Source organism: Coregonus lavaretus (genome assembly GCF_964263955.1).
Source record: "Coregonus lavaretus genome assembly, chromosome: 8".
Taxonomy (NCBI): Eukaryota; Metazoa; Chordata; class Actinopteri; order Salmoniformes; family Salmonidae; genus Coregonus; species Coregonus lavaretus.
This window is the reverse complement of record NC_139995.1, coordinates 40,904,744-40,923,140: the sequence shown is the minus strand read 5'-3', so window position 1 is coordinate 40,923,140 and position 18,397 is coordinate 40,904,744. Positions and strand designations below refer to the sequence as shown.

Below are 18,397 nucleotides of genomic sequence, written 5' to 3'. Positions count from 1 at the left end.
CTACTTCCCCCTGCAGTACCCTTCCTGATCCACTGTCTGCTCTTCTAATCCTCTCTAGTTCCCCCTACAGAATAATCCCTAATCGAAAGACGAGGCTGCTCTTGATCTGTTCACCGCTACAATGGGACCAATGGAACTACAAAAGCATGCAGGATCACAGGCAGAGGTACAGTATGCAGACTCAAACACTTTTCTATGTTAACACAACATCTATGAAGCCATTCCCTAAAGGTATGAGGCAGCTTTTCAAGTGGTCACCTTAGACCCCCCCCCACGCATGCACGCACACGCACACGCACACGTACACACACACACACACACACACACACACACAAGGAGCAAACCACTGCAGTCATGCATTTTTCAGATTATTTTTTCACCAGTTTCTCATGCTGAAGCAGTAAACTAGACCCCTGAGTGCTACAGATTTGTCCATCGAGTTAAATTAGGATGAATCGTCTTCTCCCCGTTCCACATACCGCCTGGAAGCGTGCATTGATTGGACAGGTCTGGATTCCATGGAAGAGCGGCCGTTATGGATCTGGGCTGTGTTCCTCACTAATAGCTGCATCAGCAAGCTGGAGTGAAGTCATCAGTCATCGCTTGTGTCTGTATGTACCAGTGCCACTCTAATATCTCACACAGTTAAAGAAAAGCATGCGCACGCGCACACACACACACACACACACGCACACACACGCACGCACACACACGCACACACACGCACACACACGTCTTGCCATAGTAATAAGAGCGGATAAAGGAAATATGCTTGCCACACAACAGTGTGCAGACTAAAGAACACTGTTTGTGTCTCAATACAGCAAGAGAAAATCAGTAGTTCTCACACAGTAAAATAACATCCCCCCACACTTCAGCCATAGCAATAACAAATGATAGCTGCTTCCCACTCAACAGGATACTGTTTATACACTGATTGCACAAAACATTAGAAACACCTGCTCTTTCCATGACATAGATTGACCAGGTGAAAGCTATGATCCCTTATTGATGTCACCTGTTAAATGCACTTCAATCAGTGTAGATGAGGGAGAGGAGACAGGTTAAATTGAGACATGGATTGTGTATGTGTGCCATTTAGAGGGTGAATGGACAAGACAAAATATTTAAGTGCCTTTGAACGGGGTATGGTAGTAGGTGCCAGGCGCACCGGTTTGAATGTGTCAAGAAGTTTTTTTTACGCTCAACAGTTTCCCGTGTGTATCAAGAATGGTCCACCACCCAAAGGACATCAAGCCAACTTTACACAACTGTGGAAGCATTAGAGTCAACATGGGCCAGCATCCCTGTGGAACACTTTCGACACCTTGTAGAGTCCATACCCCGACATATTGAGGCTGTTCTGAGGGCAAAAGGGGGTGCAACTCAATATTAAGAATGTGTTCCAAATGTTTTATACACCCCGTGTATAGGCTACAGTAGTGAGAGAGAGCAGGCTCTGAGGAAATGTCATGTATTTTCTACTTCTGTAAATAAAACCTCATCTTGGTTTGACATATTCCTCTCTCTCTCTCTCTACCCTGATCCACTTAACTATAGCAGGTGGAACCACAAATCTAATGCTTTATGAACACATCGGTTTTCTTCAAAATAATAAACAACCTAATTCCATGTAAAACCCATGTTTTCAGGAAGGCACATAATATAACCACACCACAGATATAAACTAATTTATGAAAAAATAAAAATAAATAATACGCTCGGAGAAAAAACTCCACAGAAACGTAATTACACACACTTAAACTTGAAATGCTTTTTGCTTTTTCGAGCTGTAGCCTCGAGTTCACCTTTCTGGAACGCAATCCCTGATCAAAAGCTAGCTCAGAGCTTTCCACTTCTGTATTATTTGTCGGCAATTTACTTGGTAAACAACCTGCAGCTTTATGAAAACAGTTCTGACTGCAGCCTCAAATCCTGATGCCCCTCCTCACAGTCAACAACAAATCCAATCAAATCAAATTGTATTTGTCACATGCGCCAAATACCACAGGTGTAGACCTTACAGTGAAATGCTTACTTACAAGCCCTTAACCAACAATGCAGTTTTAAGAAAGAATACCCAACAACAACAACAAAAAACACAAAAAAATACAATATAAAATAATATGAAATAAAAAGTAACAAATAATTAAAGAGTAGCAGTAAAAATAACAATAGCGAGGCTATATACAGGGGGTACCAATACCGAGTCAATGTGCGGGGGCACCGGTTAGTCGAGGAAACATCACACACTCATCATGAAGAGTTACAGCACATTTATGTATCCAACCTCAATCATACCTAATAGTTACCTAATCATTTTCCACCTCATCTTTACAGAAATGTAAGACTAATGTTGAGGGAATTTATTTTACAGATATTATATTGACTATGTATTCACCATTGCTGCAATTTCTTCACAGCATGGCAATTGACATGATTAAACAATGGGTAATTATATGTATTCATTACAATCTTGGCTTACGTGGCTACAAAACGTTTACTGTACCGATGAGCAAAGTATACACAATGGGTATTTGGCCTTTTTGTTTAATATATAATCATTATAATAACCATCCATGAGCTTCTCCCCGTCCCACTGTTTTCTTATGAGGCCCTCTGGCCTTTCCAATCCACAGGAGTTTGACTCAATTTCCCCAGCCAGCAGGAAGCCCCTGCCAGCCCCTGCCGCCATCCCCATGTCACCCCAGATCAGATGGGCCCAGGTCAGTGACATAGAGCCAAACACTGTGAATCAGCATGACTGATCCTCGAAGCAAGCTAGATCTACTCAGGGTTTTCTAAAGCTAACCAGCTTCAGTTAGATTCACATTCCAGCTCAGGTTTCATCCGTACTACGACGGTGGATATTGCTCGTCCACCTGCCGCTAACTCTAGTGGCTTGTAACTGTTTGACCGTCACACCAGAGAGACAATTTACTGGACCAGTGAACAATGTGGACAAAGACAGGTGATATGTCCAGTTGGGCTGGGTGACAGACATGTTATAGAACGTTAATGACACAGTTGGCATTGTAGCTAGTCTTGCATAGCCAGACACCATCATCCTGTGATCGAGGAGAAGCCGGGAAATCCAGGCTAGTATTTATTTCACCCACATGAAACAACGATGGTCTAAAACAATGGGTGATAGAGTACATGCCCTGGTATAGGAATAAATGAATAGGCTATGTCTTTTCAGGAATGGCTTTCCACGCCTCATTAACCATAGACCTTGTCCTACTCTGCACATTTACCTATTCCTACTTAACACTGTAGAAAGATAATATAACACCTTTAGCTGAAAAGGAAAATACTAATTCTGGTGAAAGAAAGGATTTCTCCAGTACGTTGGTTAAAGGGGGAGGGACATGTTAAATTAACTAGAAAAGGGGGAAAAGAGGCAACAAGGCTCATCTGAATGTGAAGACACTGTATTACAGTACAATGCTGTTGGCTGAATCAACATGTATTCTTCTCTAACAATAAAGGATGGTAGCTAGCACTGTCAGGATGAAACCACTGTTTGTTGAAAGCTGTTGCATTATTCCCCGGTTTATTGGCTCATAAAGAGGAGAACAGCCTCAAGGCTGTAAATACAGTTATATCTGTGTGTGTGTTACAGTTGAGGGTGACTCACTCTCCACCCTGCATTTGTCTGTTTGCAAATACTAGTCTTTGATAAAACTGGGAGGAGGTACAGTACAATGCCTCAAATATTACTCACTGTGACTTCTTTATATTTGCTCACTGTTTCGCGAGCAGCTGAAATAGCTATTGTATCTTTTCTTAAAAATACTGAATTGTAAGAGACAAAGTATGTTCATGCACCATGTTCTGGACAGAGCTTAACTCAAATAATGTCACGATCGTCGATAGAAGTGGACCAATGCGCAGCGTGATGAGTGAACATACTTTATTTTGATTCACCACACGAAACAAAACAACAAAACGATACGTGAAGTCCTAGGTAACAGACACAAACCATACACGGAACAAGATCCCACAAAACACTGTGGAAAACAGGCTGCCAAAGTATGGTTCCCAATCAGAGACGACAAGCAACAGCTGATACTCGTTGCCTCTGATTGAGAACCACCCCGGCCAACACAGAAACACATGAGCTAGATAATCAGCCTAGAACACAAAACACATAGAAACAACACACCCTGGCTCAACATAACGGAGACCCAGAGCCAGGGCGTGACAAATAACAAGTGTTTTCATGCCACGCCCACACCTGATTGACAAGCCTCCAATACCTTTGTCTCTATTCCAGTTCCATGTTAGAACTGTCTCTATTCCAGTTCCATGTTAGAACTGTCTCTATTCCAGTTCCATGCTAGAACTGTCTCTATTCCAGTTCCATGTTAGAACTGTCTCTATTCCAGTTCCTTGTTAGAACTGTCTCTATTCCAGTTCCATGTTAGAACTGTCTATTCCACTTCCATGTTAGAAATGTCTCTATTCCAGTTCCATGTAGTAACTGTCTCTTTTCCAGTTCTATTTTAGAGGTCCTAAGAGACTGGTACCATGTTTACCCAACAGCCCATCTCTTCAGCAGGAGAGAAACATTTATTGCTGGTTAGTGCCAATACAAATAAATAAATGAGTGTAATAAACCAAACACTGGAACAACTCAAATACTAATTTCACGCGTGTCAGTTTTGTCCAAGTGCAACTAGCAAGAGGGTCTAATCTGGTGTTAATTTTCCATCAGAAATAGATTCCATTCCATTTACCAGCGCTGGGATAATTTGGGTCTTTAAAAGGAACAGAGAAAGGGAGGAGTCGCGCTGGGATCAGATAACTGAGGGTTGTGAAAAAGTCGGTTAATCCTTCTCAATGTCATTCATCAGGCTGATTATAATACTAGTGACTGGCTCTGCCTCTGCTGCCAGTAAATGGATGGAAGGAACAGTCACCCTTCGGGCAGAAAGACTATAGTAAAGAGGACTTGGATGTGCAAGATCTAATCAAGCTGCAATAAACCCAGTCAAGCCAACTCAACCATCTGGCTCGAAGGACCATACAGTGGCTTGCGAAAGTATTCATCCCCCTTGGCATTTTTCCTATTTTGTTGCCTTACAACCTGGAATGAAAAATGATTTTTTGGGGGTTTGTATCATTTGATTTACACAACATGCCTACCACTTTGAAGATGCAAAATATATATTTTTTGTGAAACAAACAAGAAATAAGACAAAAAAACAGAAAAACTTGAACGTGCATAACTATTCACCCCCCAAAGTCAATACTTTGTAGAGCCACCTTTTACAGCAATTACAGCTGCAAGTCTCTTGGGGTATAAATAATAATAATAATATGCCATTTAGCAGACGCTTTTATCCAAAGCGACTTACAGTCGTGCGTGCATACATTTTTTTGTGTATGGGTGGTCCCGGGGATCGAACCCACTACCTTGGCGTTACAAGCACCGTGCTCTACCAGCTGAGCTACAGAGGGTGTCTCTATAAGCTTGGCACATCTAGACACTGGGATTTCTGCCTATTCTTCAAGGTAAAACTGCTCCAGCTCCTTCAAGTTGGATGGGTTCCACTGGTGTACATCAATCTTTAAGTCATACCACAGATGCTCAATCGGATTGAGGTCTGGGCTTTGACAAGGCCATTCCAAGACATTTAAACGTTTCCCCTTAAACCACTTGAGTGTTGCTTTAGCAGTTTACTTAGGGTCAATGTCCTGCTGGAAGGTGAACCTCTGTCCCAGTCTCAAATCTCTGGAAGACTGAATTTCCCTGTATTTAGCGGCATCCATCATTCCTTCAATTCTGACCAGTTTCCCAGTCCCTGCCGATGAAAAACATCCCCACAGCATGATGCTGCCACCACCATGCTTCACTGTGGGGATGGTGTTCTCGGGGTGATGAGAGGTGTTGGGTTTGCGCCAGACATAGCGCTTTCCTTGATGGCCAAAAAGCTCGATTTTAGTCTCATCTGACCAGAGTACCTTCTTCCATATGTTTGGGGAGTCTCCCACATGCCTTTTGGCGAACACCAAACGTGTTTGCTTATTTTTTTCTTTAAGCAATTGCTTTTTTTCTGGCCACTCTTCCGGAAACTCCAGCTCTGTGGAGTGTACGGCTTAAAGTGGTCCTATGGACAGATACTCCAATCTCCGCTGTGGAGCTTTGCAGCTTCTTCAGGGTTATCTTTGGTCTCTTTGTTGCCTCTCTGATTAATACCCTCCTTGCCTGGTCTGTGAGTTTTGGTGGGCGGCCCTCTCTTGGCAGGTTTGTTGTGGTGCCATAATATTTTTTAATAATGGATTTAATGGTGCTCTGTGGGATGTTCAAAGTTTCTAATATTTTTCTATAACCCAACCCTGATCTGTACTTCTCCACAACTTTGTCCCTGACCTGTTTGGAGAGCTCCTTGGTCATCATGGTGCCGCTTGCTTGGTGGTGCCCCTTGCTTAGTGGTGTTGTAGACTCTGGGGCCATTCAGTACAGGTGTATATATACTGAGATCATGTGACAGATCATGTGAAACTTAGATTGCACACACATGTGGACTTTATTTAACTAATTATGTGACTTCTGAAGGTACACTACCAGTCAAAAGTTTGGACACACCTACTCATTCAAGGATTTTTCTTAATTTTTATAATTTTCTACATTTTAGAATAATAGTGAAGACATCAAAACTATGAAATAACACATAAGGAATCATGTAGTAACCAAAAAAGTGTTACACAAATCAGATTCTTCAAATAGCCACCATTTGCCTTGATGACAGCTTTGCACACTCTTGGCATTCTCTCAATCAGCTTCATGAGGTTGTCACCTGGAATGCATTTCAATTAACAGGTGTGCCTTCATAAAAGTTAATTTGTGGATTTTTGAGCCAATCAGTTGTGTTGTGACAAAGTGTGTGTGTGTGTGTGTGGGGGGGGGGGGGGGGGGGGGGGTATACAGAAGACAGCCTTATTTGGTAAAAGACCAAGTCCATATTATGGCAAGAACAGCTCAAATAAGCAAACAGAAACGACAGTCTATCATTACTTTAAGACATGAAAGTCAGTCAATACGGAACATTTCAAGAACTTTGAAAGTTTCTTCAAATGCAGTCGCAAAAACCATCAAGCACTATGATGATACTGGCTCTCATGGGGACCACCACAGGAATGGAAGACCCAGAGTTACCTCTGCTGCAGAGGATAAGTTCATTAGAGTTATCACCCTCAGAAATTGCAGCCCAAATAAATGCTTCAGAGAGTTCAAGTAACAGACACATCTCAACATCAACTGTTCAGAGGACACTGTGTGAATCAGGCCATCATGGTCGAATTGCTGCATAGAAACCACTACTAAAGGACACCAATAAGAAGAAGAGACTTGCTTGGGCCAAGAAACACGACCAATGGACATTCAACCGGTGGAAATTTGTCCTTTGGTCTGGAGTCCAAATTGGAGATTATTGGTTCCAACCGCTGTGTCGTTGTGAGACACGGTGTGGGTGAACGGATGATCTACGCATGTGTATTTCCCACAGTAAAGCATGGAGGAGGAGGTGTTATGGTGTGGGGGTGCTTTGCTGGTGACACTGTCTGTGATTTATTTAGAATTCAACGCACACTTAACCAGCATGGCTACCACAGCATTCTGCAGCGATACGCCAGAGCCTGGATTCAAACCAGGATCTCTAGTGGCACAGCTAGCACTGCGATGCAGTGCCTTAGACCACTGCGCCACTCAGGAATCCGAATGTAGCATAAATGACTAAATCATCTTGATTTCAGTATTCTCAAACAACTCACCTGTAGCCTAGAGTGGAAACCACAGTGGTTAGTAGTTTGATGAAAAATGGAAGAGGGCTTTTAACCACATAATATCTCCCTTCCACCTAGATAATATTCTTACATTATTTTAAATATATTATGTGAGAAAGTGTAGCTTCAAAGAACAAGGAAAGGGGAAATGTTGAGGTTAGGGAAGTTCTTGGTGTGATGAATTCATCTGTTGAAGAACCTTCGATATGACAGGAACATTATATGTGTGTGTGTGTTTGTTCATCCGTTCGGGATTACCTCCGATAAGCCAGAAACATTATCCTCCAGCTCCATCATTTATTGGGCTGAGAGAGACAGAGAATCCTGTCGGAGGCATGACTAACTGTCAGGAAACTGTCAAGTCTGTTCACTCCTCACACCGGAAGAATGTGATCTGGATTGGCACAGAGACTGTGAGGGAACTTGCAGGCCTGTATGAAGTCGGTTAACCCCTTAATTTGATCAGGATTGGCAAAGAGATTAGCATGATGGCATTCTGGGTCCTGGAAGAGTCTTGTCAAGTCCACTGGAAGGCATGTGAACAGACCTGGTGCAGTTTGTGTGCCAGACCATTCAGTGAACATGATTGGCATCACGAGAGCTCAAGGGGATTTTGTTTAGTTTTTGGGAGCAGTCAAACTGAATTTGTATATCAGAATTGTACAGAGAGACTAAAGGGAGAGAGAAAATGCTATGGTTTCCTTGGATCCTCACTTGCCCTCCAAACAGTTGGATTTTCCAAGTCACGTAATCCTGTCACACTGAGTTAACCAATCAATCTCACTAGACTGTTACAATAATACTAATCTGGTGGTTGCTTATATTTGTCCTATTTGGAAATGTTTTTTTGCACATCTCAACTACCTCTGAGACACCCTCAGACAGTGAGGTCAAGGCGAGGGTCAGCAATTATCAACAGCGACCCTGGAGCAATTAGGGGTTAAGTGCCTTGCTCAAGGGCACAGACATCTTTTTTTCACCTTATTGGCTTGGGGATTCAAACTAGCAACCTTTCGGTTATTGGCCCAACGCTCTAACCGCTAGGCTACCTGCCGCACTGAATGTGAGTTCCCAGACCGGGAGTTGAACCCAGGCCGTCTGGGTGAAAACCAGGAATCCTAACTGCTAGCTGTTGAGGAATCCTAACCACTAGCTGTTGAGGAATACTCTATGAAAGATCTCAAACTGTCACAAATATATTTGGTTTATTATTATCCCTAGACATCATATAAAGACAGATCAGGGTTGGTACACAAAGGCTAAGGCTCAAGTATGGCCAATCATGCAATTGGACAGCACGAGATAAATTACAGTGTCAGTAGAGAGGCTATTGCTGATGTAAGCATCCCCTTGTAGGGAACAAGCAACACTCTATTGGTGTTGAAAGATTAAAATTGAGGAGTGCCTGGCTGTTTAAACTTTACAAGTATCAAAACGTTCACACTGTTAAGGGAATGTGACATTACCCATAAGAAGAAACAGGTCTGCTATCTGGGCAGAGACTTGAGAAAATATTTCTGTCATTTAATTTTCTGTCTGGCAGACTTATCCCCAAACTCACCTTTTCTCTTTCCCTTGAATAATTTTGAAAGTTTCACACAAAAGCCACTTCTCAATTCCTCATTTTCTCTATCATTGACTTTTGACTTGACGCCTCTCTGCCATTCCCAGAACCACCTCACTGTTCTTCAGCATTGTCCACCATTGACGTAAATCTTGATCCAAGGCCAGAATCAGATCGAGGTCCTTGGTGCCTCAAATGACGTGAATTACTATGAAACAGCTCTTTTGTTAAAACGTCTATATCATATCCTGTTTCACCGTCTATAGGGAGATGCAAAGAGATTGAAAGTCCTCCGAAATGTAGAAGAAATTGCAGTTGTTAACATACTCTCTCTCTCTCTCTGTGTGTGTGGCTCCTGCTAAGTGACTAGTTACCATGGGAAAGACAGGCTAACCTGATTGCAGTCGAGAAGACCAAAGCGCTACGCTTAATTACACAAGTTCAACTAGAGAGAGATCTAGTGAGAAAACTAGATCCATAATATACTATATGATACTGTGGTGCGAACTAAGCATCTGCAGTTATATAATTCCATGAAGTGCAGTATGCTGTTGGACTCTTTGATAGAGCTGGAAATTGCCAGGGACCTTACAATATGACATTATCACAATACTGACAGTGTCTTCAGAAAGTATTCATACCCCTTGACCTATTCCACATTTTGTTGTGTTACAGCCTGAATTCAAAACTGATTAAATATATTGTTTTCTCAACAATCTACACACAATACCCCATAATGACAATGTAAAAACATGTTTTTAGAAATGTTTGCAAATTTATTGCAAATGAAATAGCTAATTTACATTAGCACACCCCTGAGTCAATACATGTTAGAATCACCTTTGGCAGTGATTACAGCTGTTAAGTCTCTAAGACTTTGCACACCTGGACTGTACAATATTTGCACATTATTCTTTTATACCACGGTATACTGTATATACGGTATACCGCCCAAGCCTACTCAGCATCAACATCCCCTGTATGAGCAGCACAGATGGTAGCTAGAATGATTCTGTCTAACAGTCTAAACAACAATAGGCCTTTTCACCAGCTTCTTCATGTATGTCTGAAAGAAAGTTAAGGCCACAAAGGCTTTCTCTTCTGTATGCTAGAGAATTATACCGTATTTTCACTAGATTCAAGACTTTTTCTGCTACAAGTAGGCCTGGTTTCTTAAAAAGTTAATGTCTCAGTGCTTAGTCACGTTAGAGTAACTTGGCCAGTTTAACTTAGCATTTTTCTCTGCTACAGTGGGGAAAAAAAGTATTTAGTCAGCCACCAATTGTGCAAGTTCTCCCACTTAAAAAGATGAGAGAGGCCTGTCATTTTCATCATAGGTACACGTCAACTATGACAGACAAATTGAGAATTTTTTTCTCCAGAAAATCACATTGTAGGATTTTAAATGAATTTATTTGCAAATTATGGTGGAAAATAAGTATTTGGTCACCTACAAACAAGCAAGATTTCTGGCTCTCACAGACCTGTAACTTCTTCTTTAAGAGGCTCCTGTGTCCTCCACTCGTTACCTGTATTAATGGCACCTGTTTGAACTTGTTATCAGTATAAAAGACACCTGTCCACAACCTCAAACAGTCACACTCCAAACTCCACTATGGCCAAGACCAAAGAGCTGTCAAAGGACACCAGAAACAAAATTGTAGACCTGCACCAGGCTGGGAAGACTGAATCTGCAATAGGTAAGCAGCTTGGTTTGAAGAAATCAACTGTGGGAGCAATTATTAGGAAATGGAAGACATACAAGACCACTGATAATCTCCCTCGATCTGGGGCTTCACGCAAGATCTCACCCCGTGGGGTCAAAATGATCACAAGAACAGTGAGCAAAAATCCCAGAACCACACGGGGGGACCTAGTGAATGACCTGCAGAGAGCTGGGACCAAAGTAACAAAGCCTACCATCAGTAACACACTACGCCGCCAGGGACTCAAATCCTGCAGTGCCAGACGTGTCCCCATGCTTAAGCCAGTACATGTCCAGGCCCGTCTGAAGTTTGCTAGAGTGCATTTGGATGATCCAGAAGAGGATTGGGAGAATGTCATATGGTCAGATGAAACCAAAATAGAACTTTTTGGTAAAAACTCAACTCGTCGTGTTTGGAGGACAAAGAATGCTGAGTTGCATCCAAAGAACACCATACCTACTGTGAAGCATGGGGGTGGAAACATCATGCTTTGGGGCTGTTTTTCTGCAAAGGGACCAGGACGACTGATCCGTGTAAAGGAAAGAATGAATGGGGCCATGTATCGTGAGATTTTGAGTGAAAACCTCCTTCCATCAGCAAGGGCATTGAAGATGAAACGTGGCTGGGTCTTTCAGCATGACAATGATCCCAAACACACCGCCCGGGCAATGAAGGAGTGGCTTCGTAAGAAGCATTTCAAGGTCCTGGAGTGGCCTAGCCAGTCTCCAGATCTCAACCCCATAGAAAATATTTGGAGGGAGTTGAAAGTCCGTGTTGCCCAGTGACAGCCCCAAAACATCACTGCTCTAGAGGAGATCTGCATGGAGGAATGGGCCAAAATACCAGCAACAGTGTGTGAAAACCTTGTGAAGACTTACAGAAAACGTTTGACCTGTGTCATTGCCAACAAAGGGTATATAACAAAGTATTGAGAAACTTTTGTTATTGACCAAATACTTATTTTCCACCATAATTTGCAAATAAATTCATTAAAAATCCTACAATGAGATTTTCTTGATTTTTTTCCCTCATTTTGTCTGTCATAGTTGACGTGTACCTATGATGAAAATTACAGGCCTCTCTCATCTTTTTAAGTGGGATAACTTGCACAACTGGTGGCTGACTAAATACTTTTTTTCCCCACTGTATAGTACAGCTGACACAGTCAGTGTCTTAAATACTTAAATGTCTCTCTGTACCTTGCCACAAGCTTTTAATCCTTGGCCAAGTGATGGGTAAGAAGACTTAACTCAATGATTGACTCATGTTATGTTACTCAATGCTGTTGGGTTTTTACATTGGTCCTTCCACCACCAAGCAACACATGAAAGCATGATTTCCTTGGCCGCCACCAGAACTTGACACAGCTGTAATTTATTTCATTATTGATAGCCCAGGCTAATTAACTTGACTGATACATTCCTTGATTCCTGGAGAGACAGACGTAAACAAATGTGCACAAATTAAAACATGATTCTACTACACTTAACTTTGCAAAACACCTAGGCCTACAAGTAATGTAACATATACAGTATTTTAAATGTGTCATTTTAATAAGTTAATAAATTAATACTATTACTTAGATCATTTCTAGAGTATTTCTAGATGGAATAAGGGACCATGTACACTCATATTTCATGTAGAATGGAGATAGTGCAGCATCCTCATAAACCATGATGACACAACACCCTTTGTCCTACTACTACCCCCCAACCCTTGCTGCCACTGCCCCCCACCCCTACTTCACCACCCTGGGCCACTGATACCTATCCTCTCCCCTATACCTGCCTGATGACACAGTGGCACTGAACCACACTAAATGGTGGAAGGGAACAGTCCCACAGCATATTTCATGTAGAATGCTGTGTGTGAACCATGCAATGAGCCTTTCCTATAACCGTAGGCAACGACGATGGGCTCCATTGCAGCTGGTTCCTTCCCTTCCCCTCCCTGTTTGACACAACCCACATCCCAAATGACACCCTATTGACACCCTATTAGTGCACTATATTGGGAATAGGGTGCCATTTGGGATGCTGTCATGGTACCGGTGAACCAGAGTAAGCTGTAAATGGTGTGGATAATTCAGCTTGAGATGGCGATTGGATGAGGAGAACCCCTGGGCTGTGGCTGGGCTGTGGTGAGACAGGTCCTCACAGGGCGTCATGATACCACAAATCTACCATCATATCATGGTCAATTACACACTGATACAAGGGTGTGCAAACACACAGGCTTACGCACTTGCACACACACACGTGTACCGTGTACTAGAGCTGGGAATTTATCACAATATGAATGTTGGTCCATATCGCCCAGCTCTACTGTGTACATAGACCCGCACACACGCAAGCACAGACATGCACAGACACGTACGTACACACACACACACACACACACACACACACACACACACACACACACACACACACACACACCTTTTTTAAGCACACAGAGTATGATCATGACTGACTCAGAAAAGTCTGATGTGCTGCATTGTTACTTTGCCTTTGTGAAAAAAACACCTAATATTATTATTAGGCCATGGTTTAGGCATACAGCAGCAGGCTACATGAGCATGGTCACACAGCTATGGTACCACACTCTGCTCTGCAGGGGGATATTGTATTTGCACATTTTCCATATGACCTCTGTCATTACCATACAGTATCAGCAGCAATGAGCCATATCCATGTAAATAGCCCATTACCCAGTCAGAGTTTTCACTGAGAGGTTAGAGGAGAGACAGGAATCTAATAATTACCTGGCTTGCTTCTATAGCACAAACACAGTAATTTACAATTAGGCTAGATTCAAGAATTACAGATAACATAGTTTGCAATTTACTTTATACATGTTTTTATCTCTAATGTATGGTATGCTGGGATGTAGTAATTTACTCCTACTGTGAATATACAGTAGCTGTGTCCCCCTCATACATGCGAACTCACATGCAGGAGATAATGTTATAGCAAAACATTTATTAGAAAAAGTGTCTTCGCAAAGTATACCACACCTATTCAGTTCCACTGTTTCCCCTATATTAATTTAGCAGTGGCGCACCGAGGCACGCTTTTAAGGATGAGTGACAAGTTACAACATCAGATCGTCCGAGAAACCTCCAAGTTAACTAGCTAGCTAGATTGTAGTCCTGGAAGTGTAGCCAACCCAATGAATTCAGTACTGAGGAGAAATCATCCGACAGAGAAAGACCTAAAAATGGCACTTAAGTACTGATGTGCAAGAGAGTATTTGTTGATCCAAGTAGCTACTTTCAGTGTCAGATCAAAGTGGTTTAGTCTGACGTGACATCAGCCGCTGTGTCTCTTGCTGAAGTAAAACAGGCAATGAGGGGGGGCATGAGCAGACATGTAGAGACTCACAGCCTCCCTCGTAACTTCCACACACACAGCCTGGTTGCCTGGCAGGGGCCCCCTCATGATGGCCATTTGGCACAGCAACTCTCACACATCCAGTCCAATAAGGCCATATGCAAGACGACCAGCGACAACAAACAAACAAGCAGTGTTGACTGACAACGTAACTGGTCGTAATTGCCCAGCGTCGTCCGGGTTAGGGGAGGGTTTGGCCGGCCGGGATATCCTTATCCCATCGGGCTCTAGCAACTCCTTGTGGCGGGCCGGGCGCATGCACGCTGACTTCGGTCGCCAGTTGTAGGGCGTTTCCTCCGACACATTGGTGCGGCTGGCTTCCGGGATAAGCGGGCAGTGTGTCAAGATGCAGTGCGACTGGGCAGGGTCATGTTTCGAGGACACATGGCTCTCGACCTTCGCCTCTCCCGAGTCCGTATGGGAGTTGCAGCGATGGGACAACACTGTAACTACCAATTGGATATCACAAAAAAGGGGTTAAAAGGAAAAACATATACATTTTATATTTTAAATATATATACAGTGCCTTCGGAAAGTATTCACACCCCTTGACCTTTTCCACATTGTGTTACAGCCTTATTTTAAAATTGATTAAATTGTTTTTTTTACCTCATCAATCTACAGTCGTGGTCAAAAGTTTTGAGAATGACACAAATACTAATTTTCACAAAGTCTGCTGCCTCAGTTTTGATGATGGCAATTTGCATATACTCCAGAATGTCATGAAGAGTGATCAGATGAATTGCAATTAATTGCAAAGTCCCTCTTTGCCATGAAAATTAATTTAATCCCAAAAAAACATTTCCACTGCATTTCAGCCCTGCCACAAAAGGACCACCTGCCATCATGTCAGTGATTCTCTCGTTAACACAGGTGAGAGTGTTGACGAGGACAAGGCTGGAGATCAGTCTGTCATGCTGATTGAGTTAGAATAACAGACTGGAAGCTTTAAAAGGAGGGTGGTGCTTGAAATCATTGCTCTTCCTCTGTTAACCATGGTTACCTGCAAGTAAACACGTGCCGTCATCATTGCTTTGCACAAAAAGGGCTTCACAGGCAAGGATATTGCTACTAGTAAGATTGCACCTAAATCAACCATTTATCGGATCATCAAGAACTTCAAGGAGAGAGGTTCAATTTTTGTGAAGAAGGCGTCAGGGCGCCAAGAAAGTCCAGCAAGTGTCAGGACCGTCTGCTAAAGTTGATTCAGCAGTGGGATCGGGGCACCACCAGTGCAGAGCTTGCTCAGGAATGGCAGCAGGCAGGTGTGAGTGCATCTGCACGCACAGTGAGGCGAAGACTTTGGGAGGATGGCCTGGTGTCAAGAAGGGCAACAAAGACGCCACTTCTCTCCAGGAAAAACATCAGGGACAGACTGATATTCTGCAAAAGGTACAGGGATTGGACTGCTGAGGACTGGGGTAAAGTCATTTTCTCTGATGAATACCCTTTCCGATTGTGTGGGCCATCCAAACAAGTTGAGCGCTACCATCAGTCCTGTGTCATGCCAACAGTAAAGCATCCTGAGACCATTCATGTGTGGGGTTGCTTCTCAGCCAAGGGAGTGGGCTCACTCACAATTTTGCCTAAGAACACAGCCATGATTAAAGAATGGTACCAACACATCCTCCGAGAGCAACTTCTCCCAACCATCCAAGAACAGTTTGGTGACGACCAATGCCTTTTCCAGCATGATGGAGCACCTTCCAATAAGGCAAAAGTGATAACTAAGTGGCTCGGATAACAAAACATCAAAATGATGGGTCTATGGCCAGGAAACCCTCCAGACCTTAATCCCATTGAGAACTTGGTCGATCCTCAAGAGGCTGGTGGACAAACAAAAACCCACAAATTCGGACAAACTCCAAGCATTGATTATGCAAGATTGGGCTGCCATCAGTCAGGATGTGGCCCAGAAGTTAATTGACAGCATGCCAGGGCGGATTGCAGAGGTCTTGAAAAAGAAGGGTCAACACTGCAAATATTGACTCTTTGCATAAACGTACTGTAATTGACGATAAAAGCCTTTGACACTTATGGAATGCTTGTAATTATACTTCAGTATACCATAGTAACATCTGACAAAAATATCTCATAATACTGAAGCAGCAAACTTTGTGAAGACCAATACTTGTGTCATTCTCAAAATGTTTGACCACGACTGTACACACAATACCCCATAATGACAATGCAAAAACAGGTTTTTAGACATTTTAGCTAATTTATAAAAAATACAAAATAGAAATATCACATTTACATAAGTACTCAGACCCTTTACTCAGTACTTTGTTGAACCTCCTTTGGCATCGATCACAGCATCGAGTCTTCTTGGGTACGACGCTACAAGCTTGGCACACCTGTATTTGGGGAGTTTCTCATTCTTCTTTATGCAGATCCTTTCAAGCTCTGTCAGGTTACAGCTATTTTCAGGTCTCTCCAGAGATGTTCGATCGGGTTCAAGTCCGGGCTCTGGCTGGGCCACTCAAGGACATTCAAAGACTTGTCCCGAAGCAACTCCTGCATTGTCTTGCCTGTGTGTTTAGGGTCGTTGTCCTGTTGGAAGGTGAACCTTCGCCCCAGTCTGAGGTCTTGAGTGCTCTGGAGCAGGTTTTCATCAAGGATCTCTCTGTACTTTGCTCCATTCATATTTTCCTTGATCCTGACTAGTCTCCCAGTCCCTGCCGCTGAAAAACATCTCCACAGCATGATGCTGCCACCACCATGCTTCACCGTAGGTATGGTATCAGGTTTCCGCCAGACGTGACACTTGGCATTCAGGCCAAAGAGTTCAATCTCGGTTTCATCAGACCAGAACATCTTTAGTCTGAGAGTCTTCAGGTGCCTTTTATCAAACTCCAAGTGGGCTGTCATGTGCATTTTACTAAGGAGTGGTTTCCTTCTGGCCACTCTACCATAAAGGCCTAATTGGTGGAGTGCTGCAGAAATGGTTGTCCTTCTGGAAGGTTCTCCCATCTCCACAGTGGAACTCTAGAGCGCTGTCAGAGTGACCATTGGGTTCTTGGTCACCTCCTTAACCAAGGCCCTTCTCCCCTGATTGCTCAGTTTGGCAGGGCGGCCAGCTCTAGGAAGAGTCTTGGTTGTTCCAAACTTCTTCCATTTAAGAATGATGGAGGCCACTCTGTTCTTGGGGACCTTCAATACTGCAGAAATATTTTGGTACCCTTCCCCAAATCTGTGCCTCGACACAATCCTGTCTCAGAGCTCTACGGACAATTCCTTCGACCTCATGGCTTGGTTTCTGCTCTGACATGCACTGTCATCTGTGGGACCTTATCTAGACAGGTGTGTGCCTTTCCAAATTATGTAAAATCAATTGAATTTACCACAGGTGGACTCCAATCAAGTTGAAAAAACATCTCAAGGATGAGCAATGGAAACAGGATGTACCTGAGCTCAATGTCAAGTCTCATAGCAAAGGGTCTGAATACTGATGTAAGTGGCGCAGTGGTCTAAGGCACTGCATCGCAGTGCTAACTGTGCCACTAGATCCTGGTTCGAATCCAGGCTCTGTCGCAGCCGGCCGCGACCGGGAGGCTCATGGGCGGCGCACAATTGGCCCAGCGTCGTCCAGGGTAGGGGAGGGAATGGCCGGCAGGGATGTAGCTCAGTTGATAGAGCATGGCGTTTGCAACGCCAGGGTTGTGGGTTCAATTCCCACGGGGGGCCAGTATAAAAAAAAATATGTATTCACTAACTGTAAGTCGCTCTGGATAAGAGCGTCTGCTAAATGACTTAAATGTAAATGTAATGTAAATGTTTTTCTGTTATTAATTTTTAATACATTTGCAAAAATTTCTAAAAACCTGTTTTTGCTTTGTCTTTATGGAGAATTGTGCATAGATAGCTGTGGAATTTGTTTTATTCAATCAATTTTAGAATAAGGCTGTCAAGTAACAAAATGTGGAAAAAGTCAAGGGGTCTGA

At 43.1% G+C, this 18,397-nt stretch overlaps 1 protein-coding gene across 1 annotated transcript in view; it reads right to left on the bottom strand.

Moving 5' to 3' along the window:
- LOC311134172 (receptor-type tyrosine-protein phosphatase gamma-like) overlaps window positions 1-18,397 on the bottom strand; it is a 229,138-nt gene that overhangs the window by 85,573 nt on the left and 125,168 nt on the right. The gene's annotated exons all lie outside the window — the stretch shown is intronic.